Source organism: Ceratotherium simum, chromosome 31 (assembly GCF_057802395.1).
Source record: "Ceratotherium simum simum isolate JZ-2026a chromosome 31, ASM5780239v1, whole genome shotgun sequence".
Taxonomy (NCBI): Eukaryota; Metazoa; Chordata; class Mammalia; order Perissodactyla; family Rhinocerotidae; genus Ceratotherium; species Ceratotherium simum.
In genome coordinates this window covers 7140361-7161241 of record NC_141930.1, presented here as the reverse complement: position 1 = coordinate 7161241, position 20881 = coordinate 7140361, and the positions used below count along the sequence as shown (strand labels likewise).

Here is a 20881-nt window from a genome sequence, read left to right as displayed (position 1 = left end):
CTCTTTGTTGGTAAAGGTTTTTGTAAGACTGGTATTATTTCCTCCTTAAGTATTTTATAGATTTCAGTGGTGAAGAATCTAGGCTTGCGTTTTCCATGTGCAAAGGGGCTCAGTTATAAATTCCATTTCTTTAACAGACGGTAGGTTAGTCAAATATCCTGTTACTTCTTATGGTCAAGGAATTTGCCCATTTCATCCAAGCTATCAAATATACTGGTACAAAGTCCTCTACTAACATAAAGTAATAGGTCCTAATTATCCTTCTAAAGTCTGGAGGATCTCTAGTGACATCATCTCTTTCAATCTTGTTATTGGTAATTTGTGCTTTCTCTCTCATTCTAAAATCAGTATAGCTAGAAGTTTATCAATTTTATTGATTTTCTCAAATAATCAGCTTTTGGTTTCATAGATTTTCTGTATTGTTTTCTGTTTTTTATTTCATTGATTTCCCGTCATATCTTTTTTATTTCCTTCCTCTTCTTTTTCTAGCTTCTTTGGATGCAAGATTAAATTACTGATTCAAAGCTATATTCTTCCCTCTAAGCAGGGATTTAACTTCCATAAACTTTGAGATGATGCATTTTCATTTTCTGTTAAAGCTATTTTCTAATTGTCCCTGTGATTTCTTCTTTATCTAAGGGATTATTTAGAAGAATATTGATTGATTTTCTGGTACTTGAGGATTTTCTGGTCAAAATTTTTTAATGATTTCTCATTTAATTCCACTGTGCTCAAAGAATATACTCCGCATGATTTCAACTCTCTTAATTTACTGAGACCTGGCTTTCCCCCTCATATATAGTGTACCTTCAGAAATATTTATTGTACAATTGAAAGGAATATTTATTTTTCAGTTATCCAGTGTAGTGTGCTATACACGTTAATTAGATTAAGCTGGTTAAGAGTATTGTTCAAATATTCTATATTCTTACTTGTTTTGCTACCAACCATCAATAATTGAAAAAGCAATTAAAATATCCAGTTGTCATCGTGGATTTGTCTATTTCTCCCATTGGTTCTGTAGGCTCTTGTTTCATATATTTTAAACTGCTATTAGGTGTGTAAATATTTAGGATTTTTATGTCTTCTTGATAAATCGACTCTTAACATTATGAGATATCCCTCTGTATCTCCAATCATAAGTTTTACGTTCTAGGGCAAGAAAGTAGCCTGGATAGGGAAGTTGCTTTTCTTTTGAAGAGGGATATATTTCCTGTGTTAAAGTAAGAAGGATAAAACATGAGACCAGATTTACAGGCTCACAAAGCTGCTACTTGGGGTGGCAGGGCATCTCTCAGGGGTAGGGGTCAGGGATTTTCCCTGCCTTGTCTCCTCTATGACCCACTATTGATACAGGCTGCTAGGAACTATCCTAAGCCACGGGTTATGACAGTAGGAAAAGGGGTGCTGGGGAGACAGCTGCAGGCCTGCTGCCTCTAGGGTTTGCTCCGTGCCATGCCGGCCCATTAGGACTTTATCTGCTTCCTGGTACAGCTCTAACTTGGGTCATGCTTCCCCTCAAGATGCCAACAGTACTAGCTATGAATGATATTTGTTGTGTACATTCAATTTTTTCTTTATTTTTCTTAATATAACTATTTTGATTTTGTATTTTTGAATATGTGAGTCTGAGAGGCTCATTCCTACACTGTGTTCTCAGGTATGGGAGCAATCTCAGGCATAAGTCCGCAGCAGCTCCAGGTCTGCAGAGCAGGAGTAATTTTACTCCAAAGAACAACTTTGGGTTACCTCTTTCTACTGGATGATTGGAAATGAGCCCAAACACGAAGATGGCACAGAGAGGTTAAAAGAGGTCGGAGTTGAAGAAAGGGTCAGAGTGGAAAGAAAGAGAGTGAGGCTTGTACAGAAATATATACACATACACACATATCGTTAAGGATTCCTGATCCAAACCCTTAATCCTGGGACATTGGCTCATTTTCCTCACGAGATCCATCCTTCGTTGGATCAGGCTAGGCCTACACTGCACAAAGGTATGTGGGTGTGTGTGTGTGCACTCGCACACTCTTGCATGTCTAAAAATCTCAACATATTGTTGGGTAAGCAGGATTCTAAGAATGAAACCTCTGTACCCCTCCCGTGCTGCTGGGATGTACGTTTGGAACAAAACTAGAATCCTTAACCTTTCAGAACTCTGGACTTCTGTGTGGCTACCAGATGGACCTCTAAACAAGAGCTTCTTTGTGGTTCCAGAGCCAGTGTCCCCTTCTGCAGCAGTAATAATAGTGTCTGGGTAGCTAATGGAGAAAGAAGAATTTTATTGACAATGTGTAAGATCCGCACAAACCTACCTTGCTGAGCACTGTGTGTTGAAAAAGGGCAAGTGTAACAGAACACAGTGGGTGATGTGTATGATCCTGGGTCCAGTCTTCCCAAAATCATCCTCCCTCCAGTTTTTGGATTTATCTGAGCTTTGTAGGACTTCACAAGTTGCTAGTTTGATGACTGCTATGTGGTCTAGAGTTTGTGTAAATATACTGTGTTGGTTTTTCTCATGTTGTTTTGGGGTATTTATTGTTTACAAATTTCTTTTTGTATTGAAAGAAAAATAACCAAAGCATTTTTGTCAAAAGATTCTGCACCAGGCAAAAGGATCTGAAATATAAGCCTGGGTGCCCCTTCCACAAAGTGGGGGGTCTTCACTCATTCTCTACATCCTTCCCCTACTTCCTATTTTGAACAAGATCCTCTGTCCTGAAAACTTGACTCGTGTCCTACCCCTAGCCAAAAACAAAAAACAACACACATGTACATAATTAATTCTTGGGAGGACTTTAAATCCCAAAAGACTTGTGTAAAAGCCTGAATAAACTAGGAACTCCCTAGCCCTATTTCCAACCCATACCCCTCTGGTTGGAGTTGATTTCTTACTGTGTTCATGTCAAACACTTATATTGCTAGATTTGTATGGACCAAATATGTTTATTATTCTCAAATCCTAGGGCAGAAAGAAATAAGGGGTGGGCAGTAGAGGAAGGGGCTTCCACACAGACACTTGGAGTGGGAGACGGAAAAAGGAAGGAAAGTCTATCCAATTCACTCAGTAACTCTTCTGCTGATGCAAGAAATCCATGTCAAAGTGGCCACAAGATTATCTAAGAGGATGTAGATTGGATGTAACTCAACTCCATGTTTACTGCTAGAAACCAAAGCTTTATCTGGAATTTACAAGGAAGAGAGTGGGGGAGGAAAATGAGGATCTGTCTGTGCGCTTTCTCTGATTCCTTTCCCCTTACTCCTGAACTGCAAGAGACTGAACCCCTGTGGGCAGCAGCGACCCCATCACTGGGGTATATTCAGTGGATGGCTGATTTTGCTGAACTGGATTCTTCCTTTCCTTCTCTTCCCTTAGTGTTTTCTAACAGATGTTAACCCTCTCCCTCCTGCCTTTTCTTCCTGAAAAAAAACACAGTGAATGAATAAAGACTTATCGGCACTGAAGAACAAAGTAAAACACTAGTATGGTTGCATGCAAAGGGGTGTGGGGTAGTGACTCTTGATGGGTACAGAGTTTCTTTTAGGGGGTGACAAAAATGTTTCAAAATTAGATTGTGGTAATGGTTGTAGAACTGTGAATACACTAAGAAACAGTGAATTGTACACTTTAAAAGGGAGAGTATATGGTATGGTATGTGAATTCTATCTTAATAAAGCTGTTGAGACAGAAAGAGGGAGAGATGGAGCATTACATTTGACGTGTTCCAGAGCTCAGTCCTGGGCACCTTCCCTTCTCTACCTACACTGTCTCCCTAGGTCTTCTCACCCAATCCTATCCCTTTAAATACTGTCTATGTGCCTGTCACTTTTTATTTCTGTCTTCAGCTCTGTCTTCTCCACTGACCTCTCGCCTACTCCACATCTCCATTTGGAGGTCCAACAGGCATCTCAAACTTGACATAGTTAAGACAGAACTCCTCGTTCCCCTTTCCCACCCCAATCTCTTCTTCCTCCACACATTGCTATTTCAGTAATGTACCACCACCGGCCACAGAGGTTACTGTTTGTCTCTCCAACTACAATGTGCCCCTTCCCAAGTCGTCTTCTCTCCTGTGTCCTCAGAGCTGGCAAAGAGCAGGAGCTCAGCGAATATTTGCTGAATGAAATAACCACGGGATTAAAGGAAATAGCCAAAACAAAAATTTTTTTTAAACCATCAACCATCAGCTTGTCACTGAATTTAAACAAGTCCTCGAGGTATCTCAATTTTAATACATAAAGATAGGCATAGTTTACAAACAATGAAAACTGTATTATTTCTATTATAATTTTTAAAGTAAAAATAATTTTCCCTAATAACCTCTGTGCTAGATTGCAAGAAAAATTCGAGTGACAAAAATCAATACAGGGAACTGAAAGACGTATTTGAATAGAAATCTCTTTTAGAACAAGGATAAAGAGCTAAAAGAAATTGCTGTCACCCAACAGATGGCTAAAAGCACATTTTCAGAACCTCTTAAACACCCAAGCACTCACGTAACAAGATATGCAAAGAGCAGCCCCTGCTCTCTTCCTATAAACCCTACCTTGGGTCATTTCAAACCTTCAAGTGGCTCCTCCCCTGCTGTCAATCACCTGGTTCCCACTCTAAGATGTTATAGTATTCAGTGTTTACATAGGTTCAGTTGTCCATTTTCCTTCCTTTTCTGAAATAATTTTTACTGCAAATTTAATAACATTTATATTTATTATTTTATAATTATAATATTATAATTAATAATAATATTTGATGAAACAAGACTATTTTTCTATCAGATACTCTTCACATATTCATTTTTGTAAGTTCTAAGATCCTTATTGTAAATTTTCACTATTTTCCTTAATATTTTGTTAAACAAGTTTCGAGCTGTAAGTATGTGAACCTGCTAATTGAAAACATTGTCAAAAGCTTACATTTTTAAAAAAAAAAATTCTTCTTTAACTTAAACTTTGGGTCTTAACCCAAATTAATAGACAGTAGTGAGGTCTGGTCTTCAGTAAGTACTTGTAGCTGACTTGTATAGCAAGTACGAGCTACATGAAAGTGTTTATGACAGCCTATGAAAATTGTATTTCACATTGTTTTAATTTATAATTTACTCCAAAATAAAGTCTCCTCTCTTCTTTAATTTCCATTGTTGCTTAGGTACCAATTTCAATTATTTTTTTAAATCTGTTGGTCCCAACTGTTTTCTGAAATGTTGGACAAATATCTATGTCATTTGGTATAAAATTATCTCATATTTTTTTTTTTTTTTTTCAGAAACCATCCCATTCTTCTCTGGGGCTTATTTTCCACATCTATAAAGTGGGGATAATAATATCTACCTTCCAGGATTACTAAGAGGGTCAAACAAAGTTAGCTATGAGGGCCCTCTATAAATTATAGTGCATGAAGTGGTAGGTAACACTGAAATAAATATTGAACAATATCCAATAAAGAGTCCTGACATGCGATATTCAGCATTCACAAATGCTTAACCCCTTTTTTTGTAATAGCCATACTGTTGTTGACAGAAAATGTGTTAATTCCAGTATCCTAGTGAATGTATATGCTCTTTTCATTTAGACTATTCTGATGTTTTCGATATTTTTTCTTTTAGAACATGGGAAACATATTATTAAATACACTTTCCTGGGTATAAACACCTTGTGATTTTCTGCTCGCTCGGCACTTTTTAATTCTATTATGACAGCATTTCTCCCACCTCTTCTCTCCCCCACCAGACCGACCCATCGTGGTGCTTGATTTACCGAGAGAGGTAGTGTTCTCCACCAGTTTTTAAACTTCACACACAAGAATGGTATTCACAGACACACAAACGAAAATTTACCACATGAAATACTCCTTTTTTTTTTTAGAAACTTGACACTGAAGAAATTAGCAGCTTTATGAGGAAAAATATTTCAAAGCTTTGCATGACCCACTAATATTTTAATCTTTCTCTGCACTTGTGACAATTTATTTCTTTAATAATGCAGTTTTAGTATTTATCCCAAGTATAAGCCCCTTATCCATACATTTCCCATTTAGAAAAATAATTATAAACTCGTATTTCCAAAATGTATTCCAAGGGAAAGATACTCTAGAAAAAAATCATCTCTAATCCAACAAATATGTAAATGCCACAACCTATATTCACCTTCCTAGAAACTCAAAATGGCCCTTGGCATTTATGATCTATCCTTTATCAGTATATGGGTGGTGTACTACCCTTCCAATTCCCTCCCTGTTTAAAATATTTTACAACTTAAAAAAAATCTGTATCTCTGTTTTAAAGTGGGATTTCCCCAAGTTGGTTACCCAGAGAGTCCTTTTCTCCCCCTTCTGGATAGCTCCCCAATAATAGCAGCAAGTAGGTACAGGAGTTTAAGAGGTACACTTTGGGCTACGCATCCCCATCTACTGAAAGAGCAAGGAATGACTTCTTCACCAAACAAAAGTACAACAGGTCCCAGACCCAACACAGAGGAGGATGGGAAGGGCAAACCCACACCTCAGAGATGCTCCACCATATGCAAGTGAAAGGTGGAAGGTGACATCACTGTACCACCGAGCTTTTATCAGCACACATTTGACGTGTGTGGTAAGCCTCTTCCCACCCTGCTGGAGAGCAGCCAGGTTTTCTCCACTATAAGAGCTATAGATCTGAACAGACCAATAAACCTAACAGATAGAATGTCTCTCCCCTCTTTGCACAAGTAGATAAATGACTCACAGCTTCCTGAAGTGCAAGGGAAGATTCCAGCTCACCACATATGCAATGGATCGCCACAGAGTTCAGACAAACCAAGCCACTTCAGGAAGCAGCTCTCTGAGACACCTTGGTAGCATGGAATGAGGAGGTTGTACTAGTCAAAATAACTGTGGGATTTTGTATCCTGGAACAAAGTTTTATGAAAGATCCTTTCTGAAACCATAAAGGAAATGAATTGTTATCCATGGCTAATTTCAGGAGGTCTCTGTGCCATATTTAATAATAATGGGCAATGACAAAACAATATTACCCCAATTTTATAGATAACACTGAAGCATAGAGACATTAAGTAACTTGATGAGGCCATGCAACTAGCAAGTGGAGAAGGCAGGATTTGAACCCAGAGCCTGTGTTATATGGCTTCTTGATCTACATACACATAACGGGGCTGGGGGCGGGGGGTAGTAGCTAGTGGGATCACCTGCTTTGACTCAAGCTTGTTCTCTCCCACCTTACAAATGAGCCCACAATGAAGGTCACATTGATGAACTAAAATTATCTGGTCTTATCAAATGGTATTCAAGGCACATAGCCTTTTTAAAAATTGGATTTAATCTAAAATGCTGGAGCACTTTTGACATTCACTTATTTTGACCAGCCATCCCCAATTAGTCCGAATCAGGGGGATTCTACTTGCACGTAACCTTCCACTACGACAAGAACATAAGGGAAGCAAGCGTGTCACTGGTTAACGGTCGGGCGTAGCGTCAAGACGACGACTCTGAGTCAGTCCTCATGGAGCAATGGTCCTCATAGACATTAAAAGGCTGGACCCTTTTATTTCTTTGCACCTCAAGGCCCCCTGGTGTTCTGCAAGATGAACGAACCCCTCTTTTATGTTACTGCAAAGTTCTTACCCTAAAATTACAGACTCTGCTTCAAAACTGTAGAGTCAAGACTGTTGACCCTACATATAAATTCTAACACTGGATTGTCCAAAACACTACCTTCAAGGAAGTGTAAGAATTTAATCACTCTAATTCCACTACACATATCTCGGAGTTATATTCTGTTCCATTTCATCCAGGAGATGAGAACAACTAAGTTTATCTGTCAAATTCAGTGATCTAAACTCATCTTTTGGCTAGCTACTCAGGAATTACCTCCTGGCCACACCACAGATTGTTCTTCATATAGATTGTTTGGTTACAAATATCATAGGGTATATATCAAAAATTACATCCCAGGTCATGGTAGCCAAGTAAGGTCTCTTGGCAGATCTAATCTTGATCTTAGGGATAAAGAGGAAAAGGGGCTTCGAACCTCTTTATAGACGACCTGGCAGGAATTTGTTAGACTGTGGGTGCCCCGAAAGTAGGCCCTAGTAACTGTTATTTCGCACATGTACATCAGGAACATGATAGGCAATGGCCGTAATAAACATCCACTGAGGGAACGACAGAAATGTGGCCAGCGAACCCAAAGACAATCATCCTTAATTCCACGACACAGATTTGGCTAGGCCAGAAGGCTGGTGATGCGGGCCTGCAAGCAGTCTCAAATATTTCAGAAAGTCTAATGGAAACCATGCATTTACCTTAAAATGAGATTGCACAGGGCAACTAAAAGGTTAAGTTTCCTCGACTCGAGCAGACTTTGTGTCAAGTCATCGCGACAAGACCGGTTGTTTTGTGCAGATCAGACGTTCTGATAGTGCCCACTGTAGTGGGGAGGACAATGCTCCCATTCCTCTCCCCTCTGAGCCCCTCGTGAGGTGCAGGACACAGTAATCTGACGGGGACAGGTTTACTAACGAATAGGGTCCTGGCGCTTTAAGAGGTCAAGCACATAGACAGCTGTGGCTCTTTCTGGCTCCTTCTCACTAAGAGGCACAGGTAAGCAGATTCCGGTGCAGCTTGACTTTTCCTCCTCTTTTTCCTAACGCTTGTGTTGTGGGGCACTCCGTGGTCAACTAGCAGTAAAATTTTGGTGGAGGAGGAGAGGCCCTAGTTAAGGGCTGAGTATAAATTACGTCTTCCAGGCCCGTTCACCAGGAGCGCCACACCAGGGACAACGGGCACTCAGTTCACAGGGAAATGGACCGCATTTCCCATTTGTTATCATCCTGAGTATACACGTCCCTTGGCAACTGTACAGGGAGGGGGGCCCAGGCAGGGTTCAGAGAGGGTACAGCCCATCCTACCACAGCCACACGTGAGGCCACCTCTACCTGAGGTACTTTACAAAGGAAGAACATTCCAAAAATAGAAGTTGATAAGCAGTGAGTAGTAGATCACTTCAGAAAACTGTGATTTTTCTATCCACAACTCTAAGGCAGCGAACTGCAGATCATTCTCTGGGCACAAGGAACTAACCCAGAAAGGAGGGAGATAACGTGGGGTCGGCAGACCAGGGCGCTCACCCTGGCCCCACCCACCTTGCCAAGCAGCCCTAGCGGGACGAGGCATTTCACCTTTCACAGTCGCAGTGTCCTAGCGGTCAACTGTGGCTATCGGATTACTAGATAATCTCGGTTTCCCTTCCAACTCTGGCACACGATTCCGTGAATGACAACTTTGCCTGGTATCTTAAGCACATGCCGTTCACTGGAGCCAACACCGACCATTTGCAAGACACATGCTTTTAGCAAATTGGAAGTCAGTGTTTGCTGCACAGCCCTTGCCAAAGGCTTCTTAAAGTCATCTGACACTCAAGAGATAGCCTAATAGGTGTGTTAACCATCCCCGCAGAGCTGGCACAAGGGAAGCAGATTCCACTGGATTAATATTTATTGAGAACCGAAAGTGGGAACTTGGATATATATTATCTCATTTAAAAGCCGTTCTTCCCAGTTTTTGAATAGATGAAATCTTGATGGAACTACTAGCAGTCTTTCTTGTCCAGGTTTTTCCTAAACTTATTATATCTGTAAATTATCAATTCCTTCAGATTCCCTGGTTCCTGTCCCTAAACTATCCCACAGCATCGCAGAGCACAGTCCTGGGCCTTGTCACCTCAGCTCCCTACTGTTTTGCCTTCAATGAAGAACAGCTTATTATTGAACCCTTCCTCCGTTTGACAGTGTCCTTATATATATTTTTTTTAATTAAACTCTGGTTGAAGATATTGTTCACCGTGCTTCTTAGTGGTCCTCACACAAGGTCCCATAAAATCAGTTTTTTTGGTTTTTTAGGGGGGTGAAATCTTACCACTGACGATAAATGTGTAAGCATCCTTTGATCAGAAATTGAAAACCAAGTAACACAAAGTTTCTCTTGTTGTCTCATTTAAAGCCTAAATTAGTGTTCATTATAGTAATCAAGCAACACATCTCAGATACTTAGCAACATCTATTCCTCTATTTCCTTAGCCATCCCAAATCTCCTGGAAATAAATGGGCATATAAATCCCAAATAAATACAGGGAGACTAACAGCTCAGGCTATGGATGTGAAACAAGCCCCGACCTGCGGCCATATGGCCTCAAGTGTGCTATTTCACTTCCAAGTCAATATCCCCAGTTGGCGCATGGGGCCATATTGATTCCCAAGTCATAATTTCTCACGCAATCCCCCTTCATATAAAGCATTTAGTATGTTCCCGGCTCCCAAGTATTCAGCAACTACTCATTTGTATCAGCGTTATTTTGGAACCCAAATTGTCCTGCATTTCATTCCCATTCTTTTATTGATTTTATTGGTTAACTCTTTGTTGACTTTAATCCACTGACCCCTTTTTCACTATCCCTCTCCCCACTCCTGTACTTACTCTTCTTAGATCCCCCAGGCCATCATTATAATCTCAGCTGTGCCAAGTCCCTCAACAATATGTTCCTCTCTCTCTTTACATTGCTCACCCACCTGGCTAACCCCCAACCCTGCTGAATCTGGCTCTCTGCTTTGTCTACAAGAGACAGTGTAGCGTAAGGCAGAGGGTGCTAGCTCTGGAGTTAGACTGTCCAGGGCTCAAATCCCAGCTCTGCCACCTCACACCTGTGTGTCTTCAAGCTGCTTATCACTTCTGTAAAATGAAGAAGATAATAATAATGCCTGACTTGTGAATATGTAATGAAGTTTAAATGAGATAATACACTTAGACTTGTACTGAGTATAGGAGGCACTCAATAAACATTACCTAGGATTCTTTTTATTATTATTACTTCATGCATGAGTGAATGGAATCAAGTTGGGAAAATCACATACCCAGACAGACCACTTGCACCATAAGTATAAAACCACAAACATCAGATGGGTCCTTGATCCTGTCTGCAACTCTATTTGATTTTTCTAGTCTGCTGGCTCTCCTGCTCTCCCACAACACTACTTCCCATCTTCAGCTCCTACTTCAAGTCTCCTCCACGCTCAGCTGAGGACCTTCCCTCCTGTTGCATGGGGAAAACAGAAGCCATCGAACAGGCACTACTTCATCCGACCTTCATCCAATATACAACTGCCCCCATCTAAACTCTTCTTCTCCACCTTCTCTCTAATTCAAGGGGAGAAAGGTCCTGGCTTCTGTCAAAGGCCACCCCCAGTACCTGGGTTACAGGTCCCCTTCCCAGTGGCTTTTCCAAGGACTTTCCCACTGCAGTTGACCCTCTTCTCTCTGCATCTTCGGTTCTTCCCTAAGGTGACTCCCAATGATCCTCACCTCCTGGTATTTATGCCCTTGTATATCTCCTCTCCCCACGTGTGGGTGGAACCCATGACCCACTTCTAACCCATAGACTATGGCAAAGATGATGGAGTATTGTTCCTGTGATCACAGTGCATCATATGAGACTCCATCTTGCTAGCAGACAGGTGCTAAGATTCTCCTTGCTGGCTTGACAAATTAAGAGGCCTTGTCGAAGAAACCCAGGTGATGAAGCACTGTGGGGAGTAGACGTGGTGGTGGAGGAGTAGGGCTCTAGGAGCTGAAGGCAGCCTCCAGGCAACAGCCAGCAAGAAGCCGGGACCCTCAGACCTACAGACGCCAGGGAATGAATTCTGCTCACAACCTGAGCGAGCTTAGAAGTGAGTTCTTCCCCAGTCCAGCCTCCCAATGAGAACACAGCCCACCTAACACCTTGATGGCAGCCTTGTGAGACGAAGCGGCAGACCCAGTTAAGCCAAGACTGGACTCTCAACCCACAGCTACTGTGAGAACTACTGTAAGTCAAAAAGTTTGTGGTAATTTGTTACACAGCAATAGAAAACGAATACACTCCCCCTCAACCAGATAATTCCCATCATGCTGTAGTCACTACACTACAGTCCACTGTACCCTATCTCGAAAAAAATCTAGACCATATGCCCTCCAGAAACTCCCCCTTCTCTTTGCTCTCCTTTCCAACAAAACTTGTTAAAGAGTTTTTCATGTGTGTCACTACGTCCTCACCTCCCCTTCACTGCTCGGCCCACTCTAGTCACCTCACTGACTTCACATTCTTTCATCAACGATACCATTTAGTTCCACATGATCTAATCCAAATGAACGTCTCTATCCTTATCTTATTCAATATCCCACTAGTATTCAACACAGTTCCCTACTCCCTACTTTTAGAACTACTTCTTCTCTTGGCTTACCAGACATTACATTTTCTAGTTTTCCTCCAACCTTTCTGGCTTCTGCTGTTTCCTATTTGTCTTTGCTGGCTTCTCCTCGTACACGCAGACTTAAACAGTGCTATGTCCCAGAATCTGGAAAAGCTCCCCACTCCTGGCCTACTGCACTCCCTGTCTAGTCCCCAGCGTGCTGATGACTCCCCCTTTTATCTCTCTAGCCCTGACCTCTGCTCTCTGCTTCACATCCCACAGCCATCTGCCTAATTGCACTTTCCACTTGGATATCTAGTGGTCATCTCAGACTTCACACGTCCAAAACAGAACACTCGACTTCCCCCTCACAAAAATCTATTGTTCTCTCAGATTTTCCCAATCTCAGCGAATGGCACATCTAACCAGCCTTTACATCAGGGCCTCATCCTGGATTCCTCTCTTTCCTTCACCCCCTCACCTAATCCATCAGCAAGTTCTCACAGCTGGCTCTTCACATAGATCCTGAGTTTGTCCTCCACTCCTGTCAACCCGGTCCAAACCCCCCTCACCTCTCACTCTGACTGCAGCGACAGCCACCCAACTGGTTTCGCTGCTTCTCCTGCTGTCCTCCATGCTCCATATGGCATGACCTTTTTAAAAACACAAACCACCTTGTATGCCCTTACTACTCAAAACTTTCCAAAGACTTCACACCCTATGTTAAAAAGGCCCACCAGGCTCTATGGTGCTGGCTCCTACCTGCCTCCCTGAGGTATTTCCTACCTACCAAGTTCCAGCCACATTCACCTTTTTCTCCTTCCCACATCAAGACTTTTTTTTGTTGTTGTTGGTGAGGAAGATTGGCCCTGAGCTAATGTGCATTGCCAATCTTCCTCTTTTTGCCAAGGAAGATTAGCCCTGAGCTAACCTCTATGCCCATTTTCCTCTATTTTTTGTACTTTGGACGCTGCCACAGCATGGCTTGATGAGCCGTGTGTAGGTCCACGCCTGGGATCCAAACCTGCGAACCCCAGGCTGCTGAAGCGGAGCATGAGAACGTTATTAACCACTACACCACAGGGCTGGCTCCCCCCACAACACGGCTTTTGTAATTGCCATTCTGTCTTCCTGGAAAGATCTTCTCAAGCTGCAAGTCTCAGATTTCAGATCCAATGTCCCCTCCTGGGGGAGATTTTCCCCACAGCACCTTTCTCTTCTTCCTCCCACACTCTGAGATATCATTATCTTCTTCACAGCATACATCACTCATCTCAAGTGCCATGCATATTTATTTGTTTGTTTGATTGTTGCTATGACTCTTCTCACCAGATGTGAGCATCTGGACGGTGTGTACTGCTGTGTTCTAGAATAGCAGCTGGCACATAGTAGGTGCTTAATAGATATTTGAATAAATGAATGCATAAGTATGTATATAAGATGTCAACATTTTTAAATGCATTAGAGTAAAATGATCCCATTAAACTCCATTAGAAAATCTCTTCAGGGGTCAGCCCCGTGGCATAGTGGTTAAGTTCGCGCATGCTTCAGCGGCCCGGGGTTCACGAGTTCGGATTCTGGGCGTGGACCTACACACCTCTCATCAAGCTATACTGTGACGGCGTCCCACATACAAAATAGAGGAAGACTGGCACAGATGTTGTTAGCTCAGGGACAATCCTCCTCAAGCAAAAAGAGGAAGATTGGCAACAGATGTTAGCTCAGGGCGAACCTTCCTTAAGCAAAAAGAGGAAGACTGGCAACAGATGTTAGCTCAGGGCCAATCTTCCTCACCAAAAAGAAAAGAAAATCTTCAGATGCAGTGTCAAGATGGTTTTAAAGCAGTAAAAAATTATATAAATTATACCTCAAATTACTCAATATATAAATTTCTGCAAAGTTGTGGGCAAACCAAAATATTATAAAATGAAATCCATGTTGAAAGAATTCAACAGAAATTTGTTTGGAGATGTGAAAAATCCTTTCTGATAATGTGAACTGTCACACCCTAGTTATTCTGTTCTTATAGATTTGATTTTTTCCTACATTGGGTTTGCTTTGATCACACAGCATAAATTATAATTAATTTTTCTATCACAAATTGTGCAACCACTGTTCAAATCACAAGACACATTTTCTGTATCTCTGGACAAAAATGGTAAGGAGTCACTCCTCTTGTTAATCAATATCACTGATGCCATGTGACTTAATTCCAAACCCAGCTATATCCTGTAGCCATGCAATGCAGGCTTTTCATCAGACAATGGTAATGAGTGTGGTCATGGTCTGGGTTCCAACAAGCAACTGTCAAAAACTATCATCCCAAATGGCTACTTGCTGAAAATTTCTCACTCCCAGAGCTGGTACCTCCAGAGTGGTCTAGGAAAGAAATCTGTGCCCATGTCTATGCTGGGGCTATTCTAAATGCTGATATTCAACATTTTAGGAGCTGCAATTTCATGCTTCGAGGAGCTGACTTTTTTTTGCGAGCCCCAGAAGATTTTCTAACAAATAGTCTCTTATCTGTGAAGCTCACTTGTTTATGTATTTTTCTTCCTGCTATACCAATATCTTCTGAAAACTCCAGTAGTCATTCAGTTGATTTTCAGAACCACTCTTGAGAAACATCACTCACTCCATCGCCTACCACTTGCTGCCCTCAAAACTTCTTAGCAACATACACTGTGCATGAACCTCAACGTGGTTCGCTTTGTCCAATCGCGAGCCTGGAAGCCCAGCCAGTCAGTTGTGTAATAACAAACCCCTCATCTCCTGAAGATACACAAACCGAAAGACCTCTCGGTGCTTCAGTGCACAAGGGACTTCGCTAGAATCCCCAGCAGAAACTCACATCCATTTTAAATGCCGCCCCCCCACCACCGTCCCCCTTCCTGATTTCCTCGTGTTTTCACATTTGCAATTTTGAGGAGGGAAAAAAACCCCACAATGCTAAACAATGTCGAGTTTAAACAGGGAAGGACGGAGGGGTGGGGGGGTGGGGGGCTGCCAAAAGCTGCCAGCAAAATGCATGTAGAAACCAAGGGCTTGGTTTTTGCTGTACTGGGTTTACCGGTTCTCTCACGAGCGCCTGTGATGCAAACTCATCAACAATTGTTCTTGGATGAAGAGGGGGCGGAGAGATTGACAAGAGAAGCTGTTGCTAGTTTCTATAAGCTCGACAGCCCTCAAGCTAAGGAGAAGGGGACACTCCTGCTTCCTCGGGGAGGAATAAAATCTCCCCCCGCCCTCCCTCGCCCGTCCCCACCGGGCGCCAACCGGCGCCTGCCTCGTCCCATCTCCAAGTTCCCCACCTCAGCAGGGACAAGTGTCCTTTCCCTGCACGCACACGCGACAACACACCCGACCCGGCCTTTGAGCAGAGGGGAGCGGCCGCCCGGCAGGGCGCTGGGGGCCCGCGGCGCGCGCAGCAGTCCGCCCGCTCTGCCCGCGCTCGGCCGGCGCCGCCGGACACACCCCTCCCGCCCGGCCGCCCCCGCCCCGCCGCCCCCGGCACGCACCTTCAGCGCGCCCCGGGCCGGGCCCCGGGGGACCGCGCGGCCGGGGCCGAGGGGCACGAAGCGCTCCTCGCCGTCCTCGTCGTCGTCGCCGTCCACCACCTCGACGACCACCTCCTCGTCCTCGTCCTCCTCGTCGTCATCCTCCTCCTCCGCGCCCCCTCGGGGCTTCTCCTCCACCCGCCCGAGCCCCCTGCGCCGCCGGCTGCCGCCCTCGTCGTCCTCGTCCTCCTCCCCCAGCAGCAGCAGCACCGGCGACGAGGCGGCGGCCCCGGCGGCCCGAGGGGGGCCGGTCCCCGCGCCGCGCGGCGGCGGCGGCGGCAGCGGCGGCCTCCAGCTCTCCGGGCCGGGGCCGGGCGCGGGGGCGCGGGCCCGGGCGCGGCGCCCTCCCCGGCGGGCGCGGGCGCGGGCGCGGGGCCGGGCGGCTGCAGCGCGGCGCCCCCCCGGCGGCTGCCCAGGCTGGAGCGCTTGGCTAGACGCCGCGCCTGCATGCCTGAGCGCGGGCCGGCGGCTTGCTCCCCTCCTCCGCCTCCTCCTCCTCCTCCTCCTCCTCGCCCGGCGGCCGCTGGGGTCGCCGGCGCCCGGGGCGCGGGGCTGCGGGGCTGCGGGGGGCGCGGGAGCCGCCTCCCGCGCTGGCGGCTGCACGGGCTGCGCGCGCTGGGCCGGCCCGCGGGGACGCCGGCAGCCGGCTACGGCGGGGCGGCGCGGCGGCCGCGGGCGGGGGTGGGTGTGAGCGAGCGGCGCGCCGCCGCCTCCGCCGCCGCCCCGGAGCCGCGGGCCGCGCTGCGCTCCATGCGGCCGGCGGCCGGGCCCGCGCGCCTCTCCCGGGCCGCTGCGCCCGCGCGCTCGGGGCCTACGCTGCCGGCCGGGCGCGAGCTGTTTGTGTTGTGTTTTCCACCGCCGCCCCCCTCCCCGCGAGCCCTTCCTCGCAGCCCTCGGGTCCCCCCGCTCAGACAAAACCCGGACTGGATTTATTTCCCCTACCCACGGCCTCCGAAAATCGGGCGCTTCGGAGCAGCTGGCCCAGACGCCGGGCACACGCTCACCCGCGGCTGATCATTCCCTTCGGGGGGAGGAGGGCAGACTTCGCTGGAAGTAAGCTTGTCGGTCCGAGTCCGACTTGGAAGGAAGAGATTTGCCGCAAGTCATTTTAATGGTCTCTGTGGTGCAGGGCGACTACTCGAGCTTGTGTGAAATCGAGGAAAGTGCACCAACCCGAGATTTGGGGTCAGCTCCTAATAGGAATCATCAGACTCATTTGGATTTTTGAAATACTGTTTCATGACATTGCCTGCCAATCTCGCAGTCTCCCTGAACACACCATTCTAGGCCCTGCCTCTTGAGCTGTCTTGCTACTGTGTTAAGTCTGTAAGTCGTTCAGCTTTTATTTCTGCACTTTTACCTTGAGTGCCTGATCATAACTGCTGAATTCCAAGAAACGTTCTGCTCTCACCATTCGAATGTGCAGACGACTGGCACTGGCAAGGTCTTTGGAGAAACCAACAGGAGCGCAGCTTCAAGATTCTTTGTTTGTTATTTAAAAAAATTAATATTAAGTAAGATCAAGTTTGGAAACCAAGCACATAACCAGTTTGCCGTATAACTAATGACACTGTCACTTTCTGAGGATTTTTAGGTGTGACCAAGAAAAGTCATTTGCTGCTCTTTGGGGTTAGGCTAGGTAGTAAGCCATACTCTCTGCATTCAAATCGTGTGCCAAATTCCACCTCTGGAGGTGAGGGCTGGGGAGGATCTAACTCATCAAATACCCTGGCAGGCGCCTCCATGAGGCCAGTGTGGAGGATGTCCTCACCCTCTGCTCCCTTTCATTGTCATTGCTGTTGGAGGTTTAACATCCTGCGCCCTGTTAGACACTGAAGGGAGCTCATTAAATGCTCACGGTGTCTTCCAACTGTTGAGCATTAACACCAGGATGACGACAAAGCTTCTAAAATGAACTTTTTGTTCTCCCTGAATCAGATTAGCTTCCTGATACACCTATTTCAGGTAATGACACTCTCATTATAATCATCCAGGCCCAAAATAGCGGTACCGTTTTAGCTCCCTTCTCTGCCTTATCCCTTGAGGCAGTTGCCCACAAGTCCAATCCATTGTTCTCTCCGAAATGCCTCTGGAATCCACCCCTTCCTTTCCATTCCCAGAGCTCCTACAGTATTTCATGGCAACAGAAGGGAAGGTCCCTGCGGAGCTTTCTCCACCCAGTTTCTCAACAGCACACCCTCCACTGACCCCCTCCAGACACCACCAGCAGATTCATCTTCCCCACCTCTGTTCAGATCGTGGCATTTTCCCATTGAACTTTCCATTTGTAAATATTCCATTGAGGAATTCAGAGTGAGGAAACAGTCTGAGCATTTTAAGAGATTCAGAGATGGGTGTGTTGGGTCAAAGCATGGAACAGCAAGGACCATCCAGGAAGTGAACTAATCCGTTATCAGTGAGTGTTTACGAAGGATGGAGAAGGGTCACTGAAGTGCTTTCATCGCAATTACAAGAAATTCACCTCGGTTGATATGGGAGGTGATTTTTGGGGAGAGGTAGCAGGGTCCTTCTCTGACCAAGAAGAATAGCGATCAGGGGCAAGGGGATGGCTGACAGGTACAGTGGAGGAGAACGAAGGTGTGAGACAAGCGGGTTAGTGCTTAGGTACCTGGTCTCAGGAGCCAGAGTGCCCAGCTCTGAATCCTGGCTCTGGATCTTAGCAGCTATATGTCCTTACTCATTCTCTCTCTGTGCCTCAGTTTCCTCATCTGTAAAATAGGGATAATAGTAGTACCTATCTAATAGTAAAACTGTTTTGTAGGATAATGAGTTAATATGTGTAATCAGCTTAGAAGGGTACCTGGCACACGGAAGCTCTGTATAAGAGCTTGTAGTAAATTTACTGCTAGTGGGGTATAAACAAGGTGGCCCGGGATACTCGAAAGGAATAACAAGGTAGCTGTCTTTTAAGTAAGCTCAGAACTGTCAATAACTAGCAAAAACATGCTTTGCAAGTCCCACTGCGTCTTATCAAGGGGCTGTGGTCAGGCCAGAGATAACGCTTTTTATGTCCGAAATTGCCGTAGATGAAAGAAAGTAAATGTTTTCCCGAGAACCGAGAGGAAAGACAGAGTTAAGTGAGTCAGTGATTGGTATTTGTGGTTTAATAGAAGAAGGACTAATCTACACCATTGTTCTTTCTTTCAAGATTGCTGTATGTGCGTTCAAATCGGCTTGTTCTTTCCCTCAGGCCACCTCGGCAGAGCCCCTGCACATCCGTTCCCCGGCCCCACTGGGCCCCAGAGGCTGCCCTCTGGATGGGAGAAAGAGACTGGCCTTGGTGTTGGGACCATTAATGTCACAAACAGGTTTGGACCAAGGTGGGCTTTGAGGGCTGAGAAGGATCTGGATGGGCAGGGAGAGCAACGTTGTCCAGGCAAATGCAGGCCCCTCAAGACCACCCTCGTGAAGTCAGAGGACATTTAGCAAGAAGTAAAATCAAGTTACCTAATTCATCAGGAATCAAGAAATATCACATTGCTGTGGGTTCATGACACCCTGCACTCATGATATGGGCTCAGAAATCAAGAAATAGTTCAGACGCCAAGCAAGTGGGGAGGAGTCTTAGTTCCCTCGTGTTCCCTAAACATAACACACTTTTACTTCCAAAACTAGGAGCGCTTGCCACTGAGGATGAGGCATGCCTCTAAGTCACGGGGTAAGGAAGGCACATCTTCCAGACAGTCCGATTTAACACATCATCATTTAAAAGACTCCAGCACTCATTCAATATGTATTTATTGAGCCCTGCGGAGGGCCAGGCCTTATTCTTAGTGCTGGTGTGCTGCAGTGAACACAACTCTCAGTGAGGAGGGGAATAGACAACCCCCGAAGAAGATAACTATATGGTTCTATAGATGCAGTAAGTGCTAGAGAGAAAAATAACGCAGAGGAGGGGTGGAGAGGGCTGGAGATTTAATATAAAGAAATATTTGTACTTAATATTTATTTAGTATATTTCATTTGTTACTTATAATTTATTATTTATGTAATTATTATATTATAATTATATAACATAATCTATCGTTATATTTTACTTATAATTATTTATAATTATATTTATTTATAATTTATTTATAATTTACTGTTCTATTTATCATATTTATTTAATATAAATAAATATATTAAAACAAACATAGGAATTGGATGGAGTGTAATGTGAAATTTGAATGAAAACTTGCCTCAGCGAGCGTTTCCAGCGTTGCAGTGGACTCCATGCTCTCCCCCTGGTAGGTGGTTCTCCTCTGCATCCCGCGTGCTTTGGCTGAACAGTTTGTGACTCGCTGATGAGGAAGACCGAGGGTGGAGTAGGCACCACCCCGTAGCACAGAGCAACTTGCTGCCTCCGGCCTGGTTTCTTCTGATCCTGAGTGATTCTTAAACCTTTGAGTTCTGAGCCCCAAAGATATGCAAAACATTTTTTTTTTAACATATGCTGAGAAATTAGACAAAGAAAATCAGGTTCAATTTGACATTTTGTTCAATTTTTTTAAATTCAAGATTCAGAAAGATAGTCATCACTGTCCCCAAATCATGAGGTGTGACCATCACCAGGGCAGACATACAACAAACTTGTACCGCCAGCAATAGCTCTTTTATGTCCCTGAGAACCTTAAATATTTGGATTCCTTGAGAATGGTAGCTCCTTTAAAAAATTATTTTAAAACTAAAAGTAAAGTTTTGACCTTTAAACAGGTTATAAAAGTAAGATTAGGTTAGTTTTTCCACACTTCTGGGAAACTTAGAAACAATTTCAGACGAGGACTGTCACCGCACCATATGAAAAATAGATTAAGGTTAAGAGAGTCTCTCATCTATGACAACCTTCGGGCTGAAAGCCTGTGTAAGTCAAGCGTAAACCTCCACCCAGCTGAATGTTTCTTCCATGAGCAACTAACTTAAACCCTCTTTAACAACACAATGTACTTTCTGCACAGTTCTTTTTTTTTTTTTTTTTTTTTTTTTTTTTTTTAAAGATTTTTATTTATTTTATTTTTTCCCCCCAAAGCCCCAGTAGATAGTTGTATGTCATAGCTGCACATCCTTCTAGTTGCTGTATGTGGGACTCGGCCTCAGGATGGAGGGAGAAGTGG

At 44.6% G+C, this 20881-nt stretch overlaps 1 protein-coding gene across 1 annotated transcript in view; it reads right to left on the bottom strand.

Moving 5' to 3' along the window:
- Positions 1–16032, bottom strand: part of ZNF704 (zinc finger protein 704) — a 215040-nt gene extending 199008 nt beyond the window's left edge. Inside the window, exon 1 of the mRNA XM_087420403.1 lies at positions 15729–16032. The gene's annotated coding sequence lies outside the window, so the exon portion shown is untranslated. The remainder of the gene's footprint in view (positions 1–15728) is intronic.
- Between the last annotated feature and the right edge of the window lie 4849 nt (positions 16033–20881).